This window comes from Triturus cristatus, chromosome 1_2, assembly GCF_964204655.1.
Source record: "Triturus cristatus chromosome 1_2, aTriCri1.1, whole genome shotgun sequence".
In the NCBI taxonomy this organism is placed as follows: Eukaryota; Metazoa; Chordata; class Amphibia; order Caudata; family Salamandridae; genus Triturus; species Triturus cristatus.
Window position 1 is genome coordinate 710,365,545 of NC_140580.1, and position 23,548 is coordinate 710,389,092.

The 23,548-nt window shown below is 45.2% G+C and overlaps 1 protein-coding gene and 1 non-coding gene across 2 annotated transcripts in view; one reads left to right on the forward strand and one right to left on the reverse strand.

The window, feature by feature from the left end:
- The window catches only part of EPHA8 (EPH receptor A8), an 876,683-nt gene that overhangs the window by 187,424 nt on the left and 665,711 nt on the right, over window positions 1-23,548 (forward strand). The gene's annotated exons all lie outside the window — the stretch shown is intronic.
- LOC146867875 (U1 spliceosomal RNA) lies at window positions 20,885-21,048 on the reverse strand. Its single transcript, XR_014968576.1, has one exon. It is a non-coding gene; the product is annotated as a U1 spliceosomal RNA (small nuclear RNA).

Consider the following 23,548-nt stretch of genomic DNA (forward strand, 5'->3'; position numbering starts at 1 on the left):
GGGCCATCGACAGTAGATGTGTCAACCGCGAACAGGTGCACATCTGCGCCCGTCCATACTGGAGCACTGAGAAGTGAGGTAAAGAGGCTGCGACCAAAGCGAGTGTGAACCCGACTTTCCACTCTGGTTACAGCCACGCAAAGGCACCGGCACGATTCTGCATGAATAAGCAGAGATGTGCTGTGAAAACATAGGAGGCGTGCAGCCATGGATCGAGTGTCGTGTTCAGGTTCTCAGAAATACTTTAACACAAAACTACGAGCGAAGTGTAGTAAACCTGTAGTTGCGCTGCGGAAAGAGAACTAGACATGAATCGCATCTGAGCCCTATGAGTGTTGAGTGGCCAGTTTGGTAGCCTGCTCCACAAGACCCCGGTGCGTGCGCCCGGAGGGACGCCTGCCCTGCCCGAGCCTGGAATGCATCCCCGTTGTTACAGCGCAGAGACCCAGCTGGCGGCCTCCCCAAGGCTCTGCTTATGTTTAGTGTTACAACAAACAAATGATGGACGGAATGCTGACAATGCAGACATTCTCCCCCAGTCAAGAGATCTGGGTTAAATCCATCGTTCTTTTGCCCACTACGCCACCCCAGTTTAGACATGGCCATATGCAAATCAGCCTTGACCCTGTGCCTCATGGGAACAGTCCAGCCCGAACTGCCAAGCCATGTCTTCCCTGGACCGGAATCAAGCATCCTAGGACCGGTTTCTGGCTATCAGCCGTCATCAGCCAGGATAGCTTGACTCCAGTGGCGTGGTGAGCACGGGTCCCACGTCTGGGAATACCCATCCCACTTAGGGCGAAAAGCGTTACAACAAACAAATGATGGACGGAATGCTGACAATGCAGACATTCTCCCCCAGTCAAGATATCTGGGTTAAATCCATCGTTCTTTTGCCCACTACGCCACCCCAGTTTAGACATGGCCATATGCAAGTCAGCCTTGACCCTGTGCCTCATGGGAACAGTCCAGCCCGAACTGCCAAGCCATGTCTTCCCTGGACCGGAATCAAGCATCCTAGGACCGGTTTCTGGCTATCAGCCGTCATCAGCCAGGATAGCTTGACTCCAGTGGCGTGGTGAGCACGGGTCCCACGTCTGGGAATACCCATCCCACTTAGGGCGAAAAGCGTTACAACAAACAAATGATGGACGGAATGCTGACAATGCAGACATTCTCCCCCAGTCAAGAGATCTGGGTTAAATCCATCGTTCTTTTGCCCACTACGCCACCCCAGTTTAGACATGGCCATATGCAAATCAGCCTTGACCCTGTGCCTCATGGGAACAGTCCAGCCCGAACTGCCAAGCCATGTCTTCCCTGGACCGGAATCAAGCATCCTAGGACCGGTTTCTGGCTATCAGCCGTCATCAGCCAGGATAGCTTGACTCCAGTGGCGTGGTGAGCACGGGAGCACGGGTCCCATGTCTGGGAATACCCATCCCACTTAGGGCGAAAAGCGTTACAACAAACAAATGATGGACGGAATGCTGACAATGCAGACATTCTCCCCCAGTCAAGAGATCTGGGTTAAATCCATCGTTCTTTTGCCCACTACGCCACCCCAGTTTAGACATGGCCATATGCAAATCACCCTTGACCCTGTGCCTCATGGGAACAGTCCAGCCCGAACTGCCAAGCCATGTCTTTCCTGGACCGGAATCAAGCATCCTAGGACCGGTTTCTGGCTATCAGCCGTCATTAGCCAGGATAGCTTGACTCCAGTGGCGTGGTGAGCACGGGTCCCACGTCTGGGAATACCCATCCCCCTTAGGGTGAAAAGCGTTACAACAAACAAATGATGGACGGAATGCTGACAATGCAGACATTCTCCCCCAGTCAAGAGATCTGGGTTAAATCCATCGTTCTTTTGCCCACTACGCCACCCCAGTTTAGACATGGCCATATGCAAATCAGCCTTGACCCTGTGCCTCATGGGAACAGTCCAGCCCGAACTGCCAAGCCATGTCTTCCCTGGACCGGAATCAAGCATCCTAGGACTGGTTTCTGGCTATCAGCCGTCATCAGCCAGGATAGCTTGACTCCAGTGGCGTGGTGAGCACGGGTCCCACGTCTGGGAATACCCATCCCACTTAGGGCGAAAAGCGTTACAACAAACAAATGATGGACGGAATGCTGACAATGCAGACATTCTTCCCCAGTCAAGAGATCTGGGTTAAATCCATCGTTCTTTTGCCCACTACGCCACCCCAGTTTAGACATGGCCATATGCAAATCAGCCTTGACCCTGTGCCTCATGGGAACAGTCCAGCCCGAACTGCCAAGCCATGTCTTCCTGGACCAGAATCAAGCATCCTAGGACCGGTTTCTGGCTATCAGCCGTCATCAGCCAGGATAGCTTGACTCCAGTGGCGTGGTGAGCACGGGTCCCACGTCTGGGAATACCCATCCCACTTAGGGCGAAAAGCGTTACAACAAACAAATGATGGACGGAATGCTGACAATGCAGACATTCTCCCCAGTCAAGAGATCTGGGTTAAATCCATCGTTCTTTTGCCCACTACCCCACCCCAGTTTAGACATGGCCATATGCAAATCAGCCTTGACCCTGTGCCTCATGGGAACAGTCCAGCCCGAACTGCCAAGCCATGTCTTCCCTGGACCGGAATGTCCAGGGAAGCATTCAGCATTGTCAGCATTCCGTCCATCATTTGTTTGTTGTAACGCTTTTCGCCCTAAGTGGGATGGGTATTCCCAGACGTGGGACCCGTGCTCACTACGCCACTGGAGTCAAGCTATCCTGGCTGATGACGGCTGATAGCCAGAAACCGGTCCTAGGATGCTTGATTCCGGTCCAGGGAAGACATGACTTGGCAGTTCGGGCTGGACTGTTCCCATGAGGCACAGGGTCAAAACTGATTTGCATATGGCCATGTCTAAACTGGGGTGGTGTAGTGGGCAAAAGAACGATGGATTTAACCCAGATCTCTTGACTGGGGGAGAATGTCTGCATTGTCAGCATTCCGTCCATCATTTGTTTGTTGTAACGCTTTTCGCCCTAAGTGGGATGGGTATTCCCAGACGTGGGACCCGTGCTCACTACGCCACTGGAGTCAAGCTATCCTGGCTGATGACGGCTGATAGCCAGAAACCGGTCCTAGGATGCTTGGTGCCGGTCCAGGGAAGACATGACTTGGCAGTTCGGGCTGGACTGTTCCCATGAGGCACAGGGTCAAGACTGATTTGCATATGGCCATGTCTAAACTGGGGTGGTGTAGTGGGCAAAAGAACTATGGATTTAACCCAGATCTCTTGACTGGGGGAGAATGTCTGCATTGTCAGCATTCCGTCCATCATTTGTTTGTTGTAACGCTTTTCGCCACAAGTGGGATGGGTATTCCCAGACGTGGGACCCGTGCTCACTACGCCACTGGAGTCAAGCTATCCTGGCCGATGACGGCTGATAGCCAGAAACCGGTCCTAGGATGCTTGATTCCGGTCCAGGGAAGACATGACTTGGCAGTTCGGGCTGGACTGTTCCCATGAGGCACAGGGTCAAGACTGATTTGCATATGGCCACGTCTAAACTGGGGTGGTGTAGTGGGCAAAAGAACGATGGATTTAACCCAGATCTCTTGACTGGGGGAGAATGTCTGCATTGTCAGCATTCCGTCCATCATTTGTTTGTTGTAACGCTGCTTATGTTTAGTAGCAGTGGCGGCGGTGGGGGATGGGTCGAAATGCCCCGGAGCCTTCTTGACGAAGAATGTACTGAGAGAGGCAGAACTCACCCTCCTGAAACGGACGAGAAGCATGCCAGGGTAAGGACAAGATGAAGTTCATACCTGCCCTACAACGCGAAGCCAAGTTCCCATTTACCAGAGGGGAGGCTGTTCTGGTTCGACTCCCCACTTTTGATGTCGGGTTCTGGTGCCTAGGGCTGGTTGTTGTGAACACGTTATGAGAAGCAAGAAATAATAAACTCGGTAAACAAGCACTCATTGAATATGTTTTTAGGCGTAAAGAGATTTACTTCCTAGCATATTCATACCACTCATGGCTGGGGAAAACAGCTGCGGGGGACACAAAATAAAGGAAAGATTATTGGACTAACTCTTGGTGAAAATGTAACTGTTTCCTCGAAGAAAGAAGGTTTCCTTCTGAAAAGCCTGCACTCTTGAACGTAACCCCCGAAGGTCGGATGGCTGCACAGTAGATGCTTCAATTTACATTGATTTTTTAATTCAGCACTGATTACTAACAAATCAGAAACACCTGTAACAAAGAACAGCATCCCGCGAGTGGCGTGCGCACTGTAAAGAAGAACGAGTAGTGCATGCGTGCGCCACAGCGAGACATCTGTTTTCTATTATCGCGCACATGTCTGTGCACGATAATTGCAAACAGATGTCGCCTTGCAGATAACTGCAAGCAATAGGCCGTGGGCGGAGCAAAGGCGGGACATGCACCCGCCTTTGCCCAATTGTGTGCTGTCTTTCTTAGAAAGACGCACTCAAAGCCCAATAGCCTGAAACGAAAGCTGACCACACGCACGAGCGTGAGGTGAGCTTTCTGAAGCCCCTTACATAAAATCTCGCCACTGCAGCGCATGCGCGCTGCTACAGGCTTGACCTAAAAAGCAGGAAGGAGCCTTGTCATGCCTATCATGAAAAGATGTCAAGTTTATTCATTTTACTTGAGATACACAGGAGAATTCAAATGCTTTGGTGATCGTGGACTAGTGCCAGTACTGTCTCAGTAATAATGACAGCCCATGACTGCCCACAACAAACAGCGGCAAAGGCAGAGCACTGATTTACATCACTCTCTGAATGGCCTAGTGTGGGCACTGAGACAACAGTCTCATTATTACTGATACTGATAACAAACGCCCCCAGTTGGACAATGAGCCACCTGGACACATTTTGCTTCCTATGGACAGAGTGACATTTGTAAATAGTCACCACTGCCCTCTCTGCCACCACTATATAGAATGCATGGAGCACTTGGTGTAGTTTATGCTCATTATACTACATTGTGGCAAAAGAAAATTGGAATGAATAATGTATTTCAGGATATTGGCTTCAATATGCAATTTGGAAAGAGGAACAAGGTACCCACCTTTGTCATTGGTGCCTGCGCACTTTCTGATGTGGATGAAGAAGACACAACACTAGCGTTAAACTCAATCAACACCTAGGTTGGGTTTGCCGTATGGGCTGTCCATAGGCCGGCTTGATGCACTCAAGGGAAGGCATGCGATGGTGTGCAAGGGGACAGGAAATAGGAAGGTGCACTATCTAAAAGTCCGGCACGCATAAGGAAACTGTACTTAGGGCAGAATTGTGCATAAGTAGGTAATTCTTTTGTATTTTCTTTTGTGGAGTTTTATATAGCGCAAACTAGACCCAAAGGTATCAGAGCGCTTTACATGAGCACCAGTTACATTACAGACTGACACATTAATTTTGTTTTTGTCAGGTACAGGGAGATTAAGTGCCCAGAATCACAGAATGGTGAGCGTCCCTGACGAGACTTAAACCCGGTTCCTTAGCTCCGAGGTCGACCGCCCTAGCCTGTTAGGCCACATTCTCTCCCCATCTATACCTGATGAAATTGTTTTCTCCTTGCTGCACGCTACGATCGTTTGAAGAAAACTTGTATCCCGTGTGTAGATTCCCGCTGCATAAAATGCAATAATTCTTTTTTTTTTGTCTGGGGGCGTCCTATAATTTTCAATTAGTGAGAAGACGTCAATTTTCCAAGCAAGGTTTTAGCCAAATCATTAAGCTGGAACAGATGGAGATATGACGACTTGGTGGCCCAAGACTATTTTCCTTCAGTTTGTAATTTGTCATCTTGGGTGTCCAAAGGGAATTTTAAAGAGAGAAATGGAAAATAATTTCCGTGTTGCGGTTATTATATCCAGTTATTTTCAGCGTTAATCTGGCCATTCAGTTTCCTGGAAGTCCCACAGTTCTTACATTCTTTTCTGGTTTATAAGTTGCTGCTTTGTTGAACTGAAATGTGTCTGGCATTTTAAATTAAAAAGCATCTGTCTTCTGCACTACAGAAAATGGACAAACATGCATGGTTACTTTTTTTCAATTCTTATAAGTGAACTAAGGGCCATTGTGTGTCCCTTGCCACCTCTTCCCACCATATGGGCAAAGGGGAATTTCTAGTAGCAAGCTGACTTCTGTTGTGAGCTACAAGGTGGCTAACATTAAGGGCCCCTGTTGTGTCATGCTTGCATAATATAACGTGGTACACGTGTAACTCAACTGAAAAATTAGATTGCGTGGGCCTGAGTGGCTTCATAAATCGCTGCGTTGCCTTACTCTGCACTAGAGACATGTTTGTATTTGCATTGTGTGGGTGTTCCCATGCAAATCTTATGGTTTTTGATGAATGCCCAGATATACCAGAACTGGTAAACTTGGGAATGCGCCAAAAGATACTCCTTACCAGGAGCAGCGTAACCAAGAGAACCGGAAATATCTTTTTTTCTCCTCGTTACTTTTTCGTTCTATGTGTGCTGCATTCTGCAGCACACATGGATAGAGGAATATGCCTCTCAGGCTTTTTTGTGCAGGAAGGTGCCACTTACTGCACAAAAACAATCCTACATGCAACACTGGAACCCTTGCACCATGGTGCAAAGGTGCCTGCATTGGTGCTAGGCAGTCGAAATGGCGGCAGCGCAGGGGAAAAGGCAGGAATGCGCCATATTCTTTTAAATAAGGCAAATTCCTGCCCTTTCCCTGTCATGGAATGCAGCAAGGTGACTTACTGCTCTGCATTGCATGACAATGTCATAAATTTGTCCCCAAATGCTTACTGATGACGATGTCATAAATATGTCCCCAAATGTTTTTTGTCTCGTCACAGAGATAACTATCACTCTACACTCATCCTATATTTTACCAGTCCGTTTTACCCCCCTTTTAACACCAGCAAGGATTTGCGATACTCGGGCTTGTTTTGTCTTTCTGCAGCAGTTGGGAAGGAAGGGCAAATATACGGCGCTTACATTATGCCGGTGTTGGCAGGGGCTGGTCACCAGCACTTATTTTTGTGGACTGATACTTATTTTTCATCATCAAATTTAGGCCCAGAGAAAAGAGAGTGAAAGACAGAAAAGGGAGAACGAAGAAGAGAGAGATAGGCAAACAATTACAACGTGAGAAAAGAGGGATGGAAAAGAACTGGCAAGAGTGAGATAAAAATACAGTAATTATAGGGAAGTGGAAGAAAGAGGCATCAGTTGGAATCCAGATGAGGCAGCCTTAATATTCGGCAACCCTTATATTCGGATACGCCAATGGCATATTCTCAGGATAAAAGTCAGTGCATGATATTTTGAGCAGGGCGAACTCTTTTTTCATTTTCACTCTGCCCTGAATGTTCGTGATGTGAACAGGTAGCATTCACCAAATACTGTAATGGATCGAAACCACACTTTTAGAATAGAGAAGTAGACATAGAAGCAAACATAGAAACTATATTCTAGATAATAGCTATATTCTAGATAATTTCATTGAAATGTCGAGCATGAACTCCTTCAGCATTATAAAACAGCTTCATCGTCAGGGGCGGCTCCTCCGCTAAGGTGGAGAAGCGTCGCCTCACTGCCTTGCAGCAGTAAAACAAGGAAAAAATAAAATTATAATAACGTGATGTTATTATCATTTTATTTTGTCCTCCTGCTATATCAGCTTTGCGTGAGGGGCGGGGCTACAGAGCAGGGGAGGAGTGGTAGAACCCTCCTGCATGCGCAACGGCTGTTTGGTCGGCTGCCCAAAACAGTAATGCGCACTTTCTGTGTTCTCCATGCAGGCTCCATTACAGCCTGCATGGAGAACATGTCCAGGCCTCCAGTCCCTGGCTGAGTGCTGAACCACGTTGCTCAGACCAATCACAACACTGCATTGCAGCGTTGTGATTGGTCAGGGGAGCCTGAGTGCTTACCAATCCCAACACTACATTGCAGCGTTGTGATTGGTCTGGGGAGCCTGGCTGTTTCCTGGAGTCCGAGACGGAGGGGAGAGGAGACACGGGATGCGTCGGGAAGGTAAGTGTATTTTTTAAAATTTAAAAATGTTCCCTGCGCGTCCCCCCACTGCCTCCCCCTTCCCCACACAGTCACCCATGAGCCGTGCTGGCAGCCTCTGTTCATGGTATAAGGTTTCCTTGCACTGCCACTGCCTAGCTGGTCGGTGCATTCAAATGACTTTGTCCCTCATTATTAGATTATTAGATTCCTGGAATTTGATGCACGAATACAGGGCCGTCTTAGCAGCATTATAGTCCCCCGGGCAAAGCAGTGCACTGGGCTCTGCCTACATAACCACACTGTGGATAAGCCGTCCCTATTTAAATTCTGGTCTGTACATAGATTAGCATCAGGCCCCTATGCTCATCGGGCCCCCAGACAACTGCCCAGCGTGCCCATGTGTTAAGATGGCACTGCACGGATACTTGGGGGCTACATTCTTCAATCACAGCATCTGATATCCCAGCACCAAGTCCCAGCAGTCACAAATGTTCTCCTGAATGTGGAATACTCACACTGTCCTAGAGATAAAGGGTCCTTTTTTAGGTCTCGCCTTGCTATCACGTAAGCGATCGCAAAGCGAGACTAATGTAAGGGGGTTTTAAAAGTGCTCCCAAAAAGCGGATTACATGGCTAGCACGCGCACAATCACGCGCATCGTGCCGCCATGCAATCCGTTTGGCATCGCACTTCAAAGGGTCCGCTCCCCCGCCTGGAATGCGCTCCCCCGCCCCCAAGCGCGCGCGCCCACGCTCCGCCGGGCTTGTTTTCTTTTGGTTTCATCTTGTTATTTCTTTCCCTACCTCCCACCACGTCCCCTTGTTGCTGCCAACCTTTGTTCCTCTGCTGCTTGCGCTGTGATTTACAGTGTGACCGGCACATGTCCAGCGTTTTAGATAAAATTATTTATGCGGAGAGAGTCGGCCAGGTCTATCTCAACGTAATTGTTTTACGTCCACAGTGCTGCCCTATTAACCTAAGGCCTCAGCCTCTGCTCAGAGTAGACCGGGTGTGCCTGAGTCAGTTTCACGCTCCAATCGAGCGCGCACTACACCTTACCGCTGGGGCACAAGCAGGGACCTCCTTGTAGACTCCCGTGTTCATTGTGCATTCTTTAGTGCCCAGGGTGCGAAAGCAGGCAAACACATCCATGTGGTTTTGTGGTGCAGAGGGATTCCCTTAGACCTATGTGCATGTCTACGTGTAAGTGTTTACCAGCCCTTCCCTGCCGAGCCTGCCTTTCCTATCTCATCTCGTCTCTCGGGCCCACAGCTGGACATCGGCACCAAGTATTACGGTATATGAGGCCCATCCCTTTCGTGTGAGTTTGTTTTAGTGTATTCTTTTTTTTGCTGAAAGCAACATGCGGGCAACGCTTTAAGTTTAGCTTGTTTCCCATTAGGTTTCGAACGGACTAGGCTGCGGCTCAGGTCACGGCTGAGCACACAAGCAGAAAAGCAGACCCTCTGCATTGTCTGTTTGCTGCTCGGCTGGATGGCATTTCACGCCATCTTGCAGCGGCTTCACTTCACAGTAGGGGCCTTCTAATAACTGACAGAACAAAATATACCGGGGCTTATCAATTAATTTTCGCCTTTCAGCCTGGATGGGGAGGAAATTCAGGAACAACGCCCATGTTGTAGGGTGACAAAGCAGCATAGCAATAGATTTGATACAGCTTTAAAATCACCATTAAAGGACACGCTAGATACGGTGCTGACTATGGGCGTCTGTGCCTGGTAGGCCCTCCGAAACTATGTTGCACCTTCGGGAGATGGAAAATTAGCAGTGAAAATTTTACTTGTTTACTTTGTTTTATTCAATCAAAGAGCATCACAGGCTAATTCAAGGTTGCCTGCAAGAATGAAAAATTGAGCTAGAATATTGAAGTGCATTATATGTAATAGAATCTGCTGCTGTTTATGTAGCTTGTTTATTGTAGCTATCCTTCTTACTATAGTGGCGTTTGCATTTCTGGGCGCATACAACCTCTTTCACGCAGTAATAGTTACCACTTTCATGTTTGTAACACGGGTGCCCGCTTTTACATTTACAATCACACGTTCACTTCCCCGCCCGTATTTTTTGGCAAAGCAATCCCTTTTACCAGAGTGCGGTTTTCATTGCTGGGTGCATACAACCTCCTATACAAAGGAGCTATGCGATCAAGTGTTACAGTGTACACACGCTCCGCCATGTCTCATATGGGGAGCTTGTTACATAAATTATGCGATGTGGCTGCCGTGAGGGCAGGCTCTGCTTCAGGGCCTATAGAATTGCCCGAGGCTTAAGAACTAACCCGCCCACCTGCAGGAGCAGCACCCACTCCCCACCCCTACTCCCTTGCATTCTCATTAAGCTCTAGAAAACAGTCTTTATTCCCTGAGTAATGTTTATAAAAGTAATTTAGTTTGTAAATGGTGCCTTCTTGCAAAGGCTTGCAGCATCGCTGGGCTATAGATATGGTAAAATAAACTGATAATTACCAGTACATGATCAGCCCAGATTCTATCGTCGTCATAAGGATAAACGGCAGTGTGAAGTTACTTAGATTCCAACTTGTAACTTTGTTCAATTCTTGTTCGATTGATAGCAGTTTGGGTAGGTAAGATCGTTTTACATATGCCCACCACCAACGTCGCCCTTTGCCCGAGTGCATGAGCAAGATCACACAAGGTAAAGTTGTTTGGATAAATTCTTGTGCTGATATGGAAGGGCTGTAAATCAATAAATGTGGAATTTCTGTACTCTGTGATACCTCAGCTAAGGTTGTCACCACGCCAGGTCTGTCTCTGCTCGTCTGTGATTGTTTCTCCATTGTTTGAGATTTAGTTTCATTGCCTGTCATAAATCCCCAAGTGGGGCATTCTTCAATGACCTCGATGTGTAATCAGGTGTGTAGTTACTATCTCACAGGGTCACCCTCTGGTGGGGTCGGCTGAGTCTTTTCTCCTTCTGAGGTTGATAAAAATGAGCGCCACATTGACGGTCACTAGTAGCATTTATAAAAGAGGTAGCCCATGGCCTCCACCCACCTCTGCTGAGGCCACCAGATATGTATGGCTAGTTAAAAGTGAGCTGGGGCCTGTTTCACTTGCCGAGGCCTCCAGCAGGTCGACACAGCCAGACTTCTCCCCGTGCAGTCTCAGAGCGGGGTCTTTCATAGGGCATTTTATGGGCCATGCCTTGAAATGCTTTTCCTGAAATTTATGAGTGAGCCTGAATGCCTTCAAGATTTAAAGACATTAATCCTTAGCTACTTAAAACTCTCCTGAGTCTGTAGAAAGCCAGTAAAGAGTTTAACCAAAGCTGTGCGGTGAAATACGTATCAACTTGCATCCAAATTTGTGGCCATCTTTATTTTTTTAATGTATTTATTTTGGTGATTTATACAACACTGGCATCTCGTCTTACACTCACCTCCGAACGGCATACATATATTGACATATAGAGGCAGTGGGTTAAAGGTAGCTGTATGCGCTGAGGTCGAAGTGGGTGGGCTCTGTGGGGAACGACATGCCCGTACTTTTTACTTTAACAGAAAGAAAACAACCGTCCCGGCAGATTCAAACGGGTTACATGCCTTTGGGGCGGGGAAGGGGCTCCTGTCCTGTTGAGTTATGGGCGGGGCAGAGAGCTAAAGAAACAAGCATTTGCAATGCAATAGATCTCGTATTAGTTAAATGCAGAGCTATTGGTTATGCAAATGTAAAAGTAATACAGCAGGCAAGTAATTTTTTTTGTTTTACTTTATTTATTTTTTATTCATTGACTTTTGTAGTAAAGGCTGCACCTCGTGCAGCATGCCGTCATCGTTACAAAAGTAAATACATAGAAAAAAAATGTTGTTTGTCCGCCATATTACTTTTACATTTGCAAAGCCAATAGCTCTAAATCCAATTAATGCGAGACCTATTGCATTGCAAATGCTTGTTCATGTGATTTATCACAATTCCAGTGAGAAAACTGCAGACATTTTCCACCTGCTCTGTGTAGGCGGAAACGTTTGGAAAAGGGCAGGTGAGAACACGTGGTTGGGGAACTGGGACATGAGGTCTGGGTGCTTGTGTCTGCCTCCCGGGAGCATTGCCAGCTCCCCTTATAGAGCTGCGGGGGTCAGGCACAGGCTGGGCTGTGATGCGGAACACACCCCCGGCCCCTCCAGCTGAAAAGATAGGCCCAGTGTCTCCGGGGCCAAAACTATCAGGTCCAGAGTCTGCGAACCCGATCATTCAATGCCCAGAGAGACATGGAAATGTAGATGGTGGAACATCTATCAGTGTTATTGCTTCAGGTTAAATGTCACTATTCCTAATGAGGGCTTTTGTGACGTAACAGGACATAGTATAGTCTGCATTTGTGCATAATTTTTTTTTATATCCCTCAATAACTAATACTATTAATCCCAACTGACGATTTCATCATACTTTTCTATAAACTGTTTTATTAATAATAATGATAACAATAATTATAATTTGCAGAGCTGGGTAGCACAGTTTTGCAGTTTAGAAGAGTTGAAAGCAAGTAGTGTTTCTTACCATGATCATTGGAGCACTTATTGTTCCTCTGCCCGAGTACAGGAGTCTTTGGGAAAAGTGGATTGTTACACTTTGCAACAATCTTGGTAGCAGGAGCTACCAGGTTGTCTTTAGAATCTGAGTACTAGTACATACAGGCCCCATATTTTTGGTGTGGCAAATGTCTTATGGCAGTCTGGATAAGGCACTCCAAGTACCAATAAAATGTGGTCGCCATCACCTGAGTAACTAAAGTAGGGAAGCCACCAGGTGGAATGCCCTGTAAACTGTTAGTTCATTGTGTGTTCAGCCCATGAATTGGTTCGCTCTGTTATATTATTTTAGATTCTTTTCAATAACATCTGGACTGTTTTTATCTGTTTTGTGGCTTTGTAAATTGTATTATTTTTACTTTGTTGATCTGTGTGACATTACATTACTTCCTTCTTTACATTTTATCTGATTCCACGAGAATCACATGCCTTGGGGTAATGGCACACACGAACTGTCATGGGCAGGGTCAGACTGGCAGCCTCTCTGCTTCTTATAATTAAGCACAGCCTGGGGGCATAAATGGAGGGACATATAAAAGGGGTCTTCCAATGAGGGAACAAAAAACCATGGGGCTTATTTACCGCCAGTGCATCAATTTTGTGGCACAGGAGCCTGCTCTATATTTACCAGGCAGCTTTAAGCCACATTTTTTGGCTTAATGCTGCCTTGCAAATATCGTTCTCTTTAACACGTGCAATGGGTGTTTCTGGGGGCATTCCCAGCAACATCCAGGGCATTTTGATACTGCCCCAGATTTATGAGAAATTGTAACATACGCCTTCCCAGGGGAGGTGTAGGGTAGACACAACGAGGATAAATATCTTTACTTCTCCTTGTTTTTTCCTTTTCTATGTGTGCTGCATTCTGCAGCGCACATAAAAAGAGGAAAATGCCTCTTGTGATTGTTGTTGTGCACAAAAATATTAATTCCTGCACAAAAATATTAATTCCTGCAACGCAGACCCCCTTGCATCATGGTGCATAGATACCTGCGTTTGCCCACGGCCGCCCACTGTGCGCCAGCGCAGTGGAAAAGGACAGGAATTCGCCGTATCTTATAGATACCTACCTTCCCTTTTGACCTTGGAGCAGCCCAGCAGGAAGGCCTGCGGTGCTGCCCTATGGCAAAAACTCTTAAATGAGGCCCTATTTTCTTTACACAGTCCTCCATCTTTAACAATCACCAACTGGCATTTTAGAATATTGCTTTGTTTGTGAGGTCAGCTTAGGTTTTGAGATCGGAGGGCAAATTATTTTTTGCTTAGAGAAAAACTCTTGCTTTGGGAGTTTGCTTTCTCTAAATTAAGAAGTGTTTTGAGCTGGCGCTTTAAACATGCGCCTTCAGTCCTGTGGAAGGCACAACCCTTAACGATACGGAGATCACCACCAGGCAGGTTGGAATTTCTAAATAGGGCACAAAGTGGGTGGCAGAGACCAGGCCTCCACCCAACCCATTCCAGACCAGCAGACCATCCACTGGAACCTAAATGACCTCCCTGAGGCTGACTATTGGAGCACTCTGACATATTTAAGTTGCTGCTCACAGTGCCTTTTCAACCTCTGATTGCCTTGTATTTCTAAAAGGGAGCCTGGAGGCAAAACCAGACTTCGGCAGAGGAGATACTAACGTTATCCCCAGTGTAACGTAAAGTAGAACAGACATGGGGGGGTGAAGGATGAGAAGGGAAGTCTCATCTGGAACTTACTCAAGTTCCCTTTACAAGGGGTGAAATGTGTATAGTAATGGATAGACTAGAAGGGAATAAAATGTGATGGCAGACAACTTTATGCAGTCTCGATAGAAAATATTTTGTTTCACTCCTGGATATAATTTATTGACCCTCCTGGCAATATCATATTAGACTGATTACTTCTTTTCTGATGCATAGCCCAAGGGTCAGGGTCTGAAAAGGTTGGAAATGAAGCCCAAAATTACATATTTGGAGCCTAACGCGCTTACTCTAGGTCCATAGATTGCGTTTGATTTGAATTCACCACTTGAGTTGTTCAGAATGATTTCATATTTTTTTATTATTTTGTTTTTTTCAAGTATGTATTGGACAAAAGTTTTGCTGTAGGGTGCAAAAGTAATCCAACTGCATTGACATCCGTGGTACCGGCAGGGTTGTGTGTTCTGCTGCAAAGTGCAACTGATTGAATCAGAGACCGCATTGGCTGCAACATCTTAGTGGCAGAATCATTTTTTACCTCCTAATGCTTTATGAGAAAAGATTGTCTTCTTCAATAAATCCAGACATCTTTCAGAGAACTGCTTTTAATTCCACTTAAGGGTAACCCCGCCACCCAGGATCGCATTTGGATTGTGCACATTTCCATCACCTGGAACGTTAGGCTTTGATTTTAAGTTTTAATAACTGCTGCTTATTCATTTTAATGGACCCTGATGATGTTATTTATTTATTAACGATTTGGCGATCTGGATGTTCACCCTGTATTTAACTGTCTTGAGCTATGCACATTTCTACACTTTATAAATACACAAAAAGCAAAAACGAACAATAGCTCCTGCTGGGATCTGAGATAGACTTAATGTACCTCTTATTAACAGTTCACAGCAAAATCTACCCTGTGAATTCTGTGGACTTCAGCCGCTAACGCCTTTATCGCCAGTTGTGTTCAATCCGGCTGGTAGTGGGATTTACGCTCCAGATTGGGGTATCACAAGTAATGCTGGCTTTCCTTAGCTGGCCTTCCTGCTTCTGGGAAACCCAGAGTTAAACTTGGGACACATCTGCCAGGTCATACCTGGAGGACATTGTCCTCAGTAAAATGCCTGGATATCCCTGGTATGAGTAACACTGGGCTTCGTATCAAGAACGTAACTCTGGCTACCCGTAATTATGGTTATTTCTGTGAAACAGGTAATCAGACAAAAATGTTAGTAAGAATAAAACCTTTTAAAACGAAAGATGCAAGAAGAAGGGAAATAGATTAGAAGTGTTGGCTTTTCTCCAGTACTGCTGTTGTCCCAGATCATGACTGAGATTTCCATGTACAAAACTTTCACATTGTGAAACTAAGGAATTCCTGCACTATGGATTCACGCCACCTATGCCAAGAGGGGGGTACCAGTAACTTCAAAGGTGGGAAAATCCGTTCCCTTACAAGTTGATCCTTGAGGGCCCACTAACAAATGAGGAATTACTGGAGGGGATTGGTAATTCAAATTAAATGTACAAGGCAAGTTGTAATTATGTGTTACACCCAGCATCCTATATTGCCAATCCCCACAATCACACCAAACACTTGCATAGCATTAATAGAACTCATAGGCCTATCCTCATACATATCCCACTAACTGCCTTTGCTCCTTAAACTACAGAACACATATTCAAAGTAATGCTCATTAACACACTCTGTGGTACTCCAAGCACAAGATGTTGCAGATCTCATAATCTAACAAAAGCTTGATGCCCTCTTCATCACAGGAACATGGTTCACCCCAAATTCTTGCACATCCTGAGTCTCCTTCTTCCTGCAGCAACAGACTCCATCATGTAGACTGCACACATAAGAAGGGAGGGGGCATTACTGTCATCCATAAGTCCTCCTGGTCCTGCACCCCAGGCAAGCAACAGATCGCTCACTAAGTTTATGCTGGTCTTTGACCCTCTAAAGTACTCCACTGCCTTTTAGCTCGGTTTGTGAATTAGAAATACCTTACTGCATACTTGAACACATGCATACATACATACATATATACATATATAGATACATACATACATACATATATACATACATGTATACATATATACATAAATATATACATACAATTTATGGTCTGATTCTCGCAGTAATGCCTCGTTCTCTCCAAGACATTCGCAAGTATATTTCAGCCTTTTTTAGCCACTAAAATCTCTATGGAAAGTTCTCTGGTGCTTTTTCAGATCTCATCATTTTTAAAGGACCAGTAACTGCTGAAATTACCACCCCCTATAGTGCTGGGATTTATGTGTGTAGTACTACTGCATCAGGTGTTCCGCAAATCCTGTAGCGACAATCTTAGTACTTAAATTTTACTGTTAAGTCTCCCACAAATAGATCTGGATCAAGTGATGTGCCAATATTGAAACCTATGGCAATACTTTTATAAGAAGTCGAAAATTATTTTAAAATTAAGTTATATTTTTGGGACGACACATGCACATTAGAGTGAATTGAGGAGATTTCAAAATATATGAGTATTAATGTCTCTAAGACTGGAATGAGGCTCAAAGTATAAAAACACTAAAAAGATAAATGTCCTTTGACATTCATTATAAAACAAGCATTGGAGAAGCCAGTGGGTGAGGAGTTGGCCTCTAGCCCTTTTTTGTTATAGAGTTTTATATAGAACAAACTTGATCCGAATCGGAAACGGGTATCAGAGCGCTTTACATAGCACCAGTTACGTTACATGAGGACACACACACACATTCATTTTTGTTAGGCACGGGGAGATTAAGTGATTTGCCCAGAATCACAGGATGTTTGGCGTTATTACCGAGACTTGAACCCAGTTCCGAGGTCGAGCGCCCTAGCCGTTAGGCCAACTCCTCTCCCCTTTCGCTTTGTCAATGCTTGCTATGTTTTGTCATGGTTTATCCAAAACCATATTGTTGGGAAAGCTGTTGGACTCTCTTCAATCTAAAAAGAAAATTGGCTACAACCAAAAATATTTGCTTGGTCTAAAAAAGAACAATTGTGATAGCAGTACCTGGCACTATTTTGTACGTGGATGTGCTCCTTGTGAAAGTTTGTCAATGACTGAAGTGGGATTTCCCATTGCCCCATGCTATATGCTGTAGAGGGAGGAAGGCCAATGTGAATAACGCAGTAACAGACCGCTGGACAAAGAGGATTCACTGAAAGCCCCTACAAGAAAACATGTTATATACATGTTATAGTAAAATAAAAATGCCTTAATTAAACCACGAATTAAAGAAAGGATCTTGACATTTCAGTATTTAATTAAGATTGATTAAAGCAAATTATGCAGCAAAATTAGAATAACATTCATATTATTTCCAGATTCTGGAGCATTACAGAACAGACACGGAATAAAAGAGATGGGCCTGTAAGCTTGAGAAATATCTATCTATCTATCTATCTATCTATCTATCTATCTATCTATCTATCTATCTATCTATCTATCTATCTATCTATCTATCTATCTATCTATCTATCTATCTATCTATCTATCTATCTATCTATCTATCTATCTATCCATCTATCTATCTATCTATCTATCTATCTATCTATCTATCTATCTATCTATCTATCTATCTATCTATCTATCTATCTATCTATCTTATGCAAAAAATGAAGAAGCAGAGAACTCTAAGTAGTTCTCAAGTTTAGGTGAAAAGCAGCTCCTGTATAGAGCACTCTCTCTGCTGTAGAAATGGCAAAAGACTTTGTCTGTTTCTATCTCAGCGTGGATGGCACTGTGCTAATCCTATGCTTAAAGACTTTAATAGAAAGGCAGACATTTGAGGTGAGCAGATCTAGAGTGTCGCTGGTGTTGAGAGTGCTCTATACAGGAGCTGCTTTCCACCTAAACTTGAGAACTTCCCACAGTTCTCTGCTTCTTCTTTTTTGCATAATTTATGTGTCACTCTATGCCTGAAAGGGTTTATATATATATAAAAATGCTAGGGAATGGACGAACAACTACTATTGGGCACTTCCAAAAGTCTACAGGTATCCAAAATATTTGTAGCAGCACCACAGTAGACTCAACTGTATTCTAGGAGTTCTCAAAAAAGTGGTACTGGATAAAGACAAAGGGTCCTGATTTAAAAATACCTTAGGTAATCCTCCAGAATTATTCCTTTATTAATTGGGTAACCTAAGTACGATTAAAAGCGAAAATGAGGTTAGTAATTGATAAGCAATGAATCTTCTAACCTTCATTTGTTTTTTTATTGTATGTGTACAGCCAACATGTTTTGGCTTTATACTTGCCCTTAGGGGGTCATATGAGCTTCTTCAGGCTTTGATGTATACTCCCTGTCTAACACTTCAGGCCATGCTGCTAGATGAGGCAAAGGCTCTCCTACCTTAATCTTCTTTTTTTTTGTTTTTAAATATGTAAAAGGAAAACCTGTGATCATTGCAATGTGTATGCATGCAAGAACAGCAACCTGTTTACTTGTGGACACAGCAAAATTGAAACCAATCTGGAAAAAAAGTGCCATACGTGCTGAGGGTGTGAGCATAACACAGCAATCGGTGTACCTCCAAGACAAGTATTCATGCATGTGTTACATTCACTCACTCGTTCTATATACGTTGCACTGGAAGCAGTGCTAGGGTGATACTGCTACCTCTCCAGCGGTGCACTGAAAAATACTGTTAATCAAAAAAAAAAAACATTGTGAACAAGGTTTTTTGTCAATAGGAAATCATCTACCTTGCACCTCAAAGGAGGGCAAATCAGCTCAGTGTTATGGGCCATTGTAATCCATTGTTCTTCTGTGTCTTCTCTTTTTCAACATGAAAATTCAGACTATGTGCTATTTTTCCTATTTAGGGGCTGAACAGAGAGGCCCGTTAAATCACAATCCATACATAACTTCCTGTTTGCGCAAGGATCGCAGTTGCAAGTGGTGGGAAGTTTATTGCGCCCGGTAATTAGGAGGTGCAACAATAGTCACATCCTTGGTTACATTTCTGAAGGTCAGACCTGTCGGAATTTAACGAGGGGGAAATGACCGTCTATTTACTGGGCAGGGTTGCCGCCTGGTTGTGTTGTTTTTTACTGGCCTGGTCTATAGTTTTAATTCCAGGCCATTCAAAGTATTGGGAAGAGCAGTGAAATCAGGTATTTTTCCTTTCTGAATACATAAACCTGAAACAGCAAGCACATAAAGAAATCAGTTTAAAAGTATTTGTGAGAGGTCTAAATCAAGATGAATTATTACTCCAAACAGATTGACAAGTGCATGTTACAAGAGAATCCTGACAATGTTACTTTTTTTTTCTTCTACTGTAAAAAAAATAGATCCTTTCCTAAAAAACTTGCGATTTTGTTAAAGAAGGTAAGTCTTCAATTCAAAATTAGCATTACAATAGCGCAGAACTTTCACCCATTTCGATGTTTTGTTCCTTCAGTTTTACCCTCCAAATCACCTTCCCTCTTCTCCACCGCTTTCCACCAAAGAGGTCCCACGAGGTTCACCGAGCGAGGCCCATCAGTGAAGTTATCAAATGCTTGCATCTTCTTTGGCCTTATAATCTGACATTTTATAATGTCTATGATTGACTTAAATTCAAAACATTACAGCAGTCCCTGCATACAGATAGGGACAGGAGCCTCCTTCCTCACCTTTTTAATTATGAGGTGCACATTTTGATGCCACTAGGGGATCTTATCACTATTGCGACAGATGATCACTGATGAAAGCCCTCTACAGAAAAAATGTGAGAACTTCTGAGATGAAGGAAAAGCTTGAGAGGCCATGCAGTCGTCTTTAGACATAAAACAAGATTTTGCTAATTTAATTTCAGAGCTTAATCGGCGTCTTACACGTGGCTGGGCTTGGAAAGATCAAATTTTCCCTGTCTGCAAGAAGGACCTTTTACAATACATTAAAAGTCATAAACTTTTGAGAACATTTTTGGTAGAAGACAGAGTCCATCATTTGTACAGATGATTCCCTCGTTTAGTTCTACTTCTAACAACGTTGGCCAAGTTGTATTTTTCTGTATAGTGTGTTTCGCAGTAGGGCACGTGGTTCAAATCATCTGCATCTTCTGATGGATGCATACAAGATGGTTACACAATTACATATTAGGGTAGAACCCACAAAATCGTTTGCACACTCTCAGTCATACACAAATCCATCCTGCCACTCACAAACATTAAATCCTCCTCCTAATCCTCCGCTGGAGGCTTCTAAACATATTTAGCTATCACATCCTACTTAGCCATCACTCATTGTGGTCTAGTGACATAAACAGACTACTTCTCAATCAATCATTCAAACTGGATTTGTATAGCGCGACTAATCACCTTTGAGGGTATCCAGGTGCTGAGAGTGCTGCTGCAAGGGGCTCGGTTGAACAGAGTCCTTTTCTGAATTCCAGCAGAGAGGATGAGGTCCTTGGGAGAAGTTGGAGGTCGTTCTAGGACTTCACAGCGAGGTAGAAGAAGGAGCGCTCTCCACTGTTGCTGCGACAAATGAGGGGCTGTGGACTCAGCAGAGAGTAGCAGAGCGCAGTTGTCCGGAGGAAAGGTGGGAGTTTAGTTGGTGGTTGATGTCAGCAGGTCCCTGTTTTTTAAAGTTTTTTCCAGGAGAAAGTGTGAATGCAGTCCCCCACTACCATAAATTATTCACTCGAGTATCCCGCATTTGGGAACATCATAGAGGTCAGCACATCCGAAGTGCAATGGATAAGCCTCACCCTGTCAAAAAGCAGTTCGGGATCATGGTGTCTCCCCTGCCAAGTAAGTATATGCAGGTCCCTGGCTGTGGAGGTCTTTGAAGGTGTACATCTAAACTAGCATCTCTTCTGAATGGGGAGCCAGTGGAGCTTCTTAGGTGGGGAGGGAGGTTTAAGTCCATTTAGGGAGGTCTAAGATGAGCCTGGCAGCTGAGTTCTGAATTATATGCAGTTTCTTGACGAGGTGTGAGGTGATTCCTATGTAGAGTGCATTGCTGTAGTCCAATCCGCTGGTGATAAAGGCTTGTGTGATGGTTCATCTGGTGTTGATGGGGAGCCACTTGAAGATCTTGCATAGCATGCAGAGCGAGAGGAAGTAGACAGTCGAAACTGCATTGATCTGTCTTTTCATGGTGAGCTTCCCATCCAGGATGATGCCAAGGTTGTGGGTGTGGTCTGTCGGAGTGGGAGAGGGTTCTAGTTTGGGAGACCACAAGGCATTGTTCCATGGGTAAGTGTTGTTCCAGAAGATCAGCACTTCAGTCTTGTCTGTGTTGAGTTTAAGGCAGTTGTCTCTCATCCAGTCGGCGATGCTCGTCATGCACCTGCTGATGTTGGTTGGTGTGGCGGAGGGTCTTCTGATAGCAAGAGGATGAGCTGGGTATTGCTGGCATAGGATATGATTTTCAGTCTATGTGACTCTGTTGACGTTGGCCAAGAGAGTCATGTACGTGTTGAACATGGTAAGGCTGAGGGACGAACGTTGAGAGATGCTGCAGGTGGTGTTCTTAGGTTCTGAGGTGAATGGAGGAAGGCGATTCTCTGGGTTCTTCTGGAGAGAATGGAGGCGATCCACTTGAGGGCATCTTCTTGGATTCCAATGTCATGGAGCCTTTTGATCAGGGTATGGTGAGATACTCTGTCAAACGATGCTGAGAGGTCGAGGAGGATCAGGGCCGCCATCTTTCCTTGGTCGTGAGGCATCCAATGTCTTCTGTGGCTGCAATCAGGGCAGTTTTGGTGCTGTGATTGGTGGAAAATCTGGATTAGGAGATGTCCAGAAGGTTTTTGTTTTCCAAGTGTTCTGTGAGTTGGCGGTTGAGGGCCTTTTCAAAGGACTTTGGTGGGAAAAGGCAGCAGTGAGATGGGACAGAGTTCTTGAATCCAGTGGTTTGGGCGGATTGTTTCTTGAGAAGGGACTTGACATCTGCGTGGTTCCATTCTTCAGGTAAGGTGGCTTTGGTGGTGAATGCATTAAAGATGGCGGTGATCTCTTTACTTATCATCTTACTCCTGAGGTTAAAGATGTGGTGGAGGCAGGGGTCAGTGGGTGCTACTGAGTGGACCAAGTTCATGATGGCTGTGGTATGTTGCATGGTGAGCTGGTCCCAGGTGGTGAGCAGGTGGTTGTGTTCCTCATTCATGAAGGTGAGATGGCTGAGGATGTCAGAAGGTTGGGGTTTGAAGTTCCTTAGATGGTGGACATCTTGTCATGGAAGAAGTCTGCATTGCAGAGTTCCTGGGAAGGGGTGATGATATTTTCAGTGGCTGAGGGGCTGGAGAACTCTCTGACGATGTTGAAGAATTCCTTGCAGTGGTTTGAGCTTGCTTCAATGCGGTCAGTCAGGGTGCTTCTTTTCATCTTATTCTGGAATTGGTGGTATTGGTTGAGTGCTGTTTTGAATGTGGCTCAGTTCATAGAATCCCTTCTGCTGTACCATTTTCTTTTCGAAATGTTTGCAGGAGCAATGACTCTCTGAGACTTTGTTCCAGCTGGTGTGTGAAGTGCTGGGTGGCTTGGGGGTGCTGTCTAGGGATCCCAAGATGGTAAGGTGGATGATGGCATGGTCTGGCCAGGGGAGCTCGGTGACATGGCTGTACTGGACTCTGTCGCTGGCTGTAAAGATAGGGTTGACTGTGTGTCCTGTTTGTGGGGTTGGTGACAAGTTGGGTGATGCCGATGTTGCTCATGTTTTCGAGGAGATTGGTGGTGTTGGTGTTGTCGAGATGGTAATTGAGATCGCAGAGGAAGATGTAGTTTTCGGAGTTGATAGCGAGAGGAGCAGTGAAGTCGGAAATGGCATTGTGGAACCTGCGGTGAGGTCTTTGGGCTCTGTAGGCGAGGGTGCCTCTGATGAAAGTTTTGCCATCTATTCGGAGTTGGAAGTTGTATGATAGGCATGACGTTGTCTGTGGTGGTACAGTGGATGATGGCGATTCCACCTCCGTGCTTGTGGATCTGGTCTCTGTGAGCAATCTTGTTGCATTCAGGCGTAGCTGAGGCGATGTCGGGCGTGGATGACCGCTGACGGGCTTGCCTTTGGCAGGCCTTCTGGTCCACCAGAAAAGGGCTCGCTGGGCCCGTCCACTGCATGTCTCAGTTGGGGCCTCCATAAGTAGTCCCAGGAAGTGGAAGGGGTTGGCAGGAAACACGAGGGAAGGAGTGGAAGAAAAATGGTGGGAGCATCACAGAACACTACAATAACAGCAACTTGAAAGTTAACAACAGCAGCACAATACAATACAAGAAAAGTTAGCAACAGCAGCAGAACAATAAAATAAAAATGAAAAA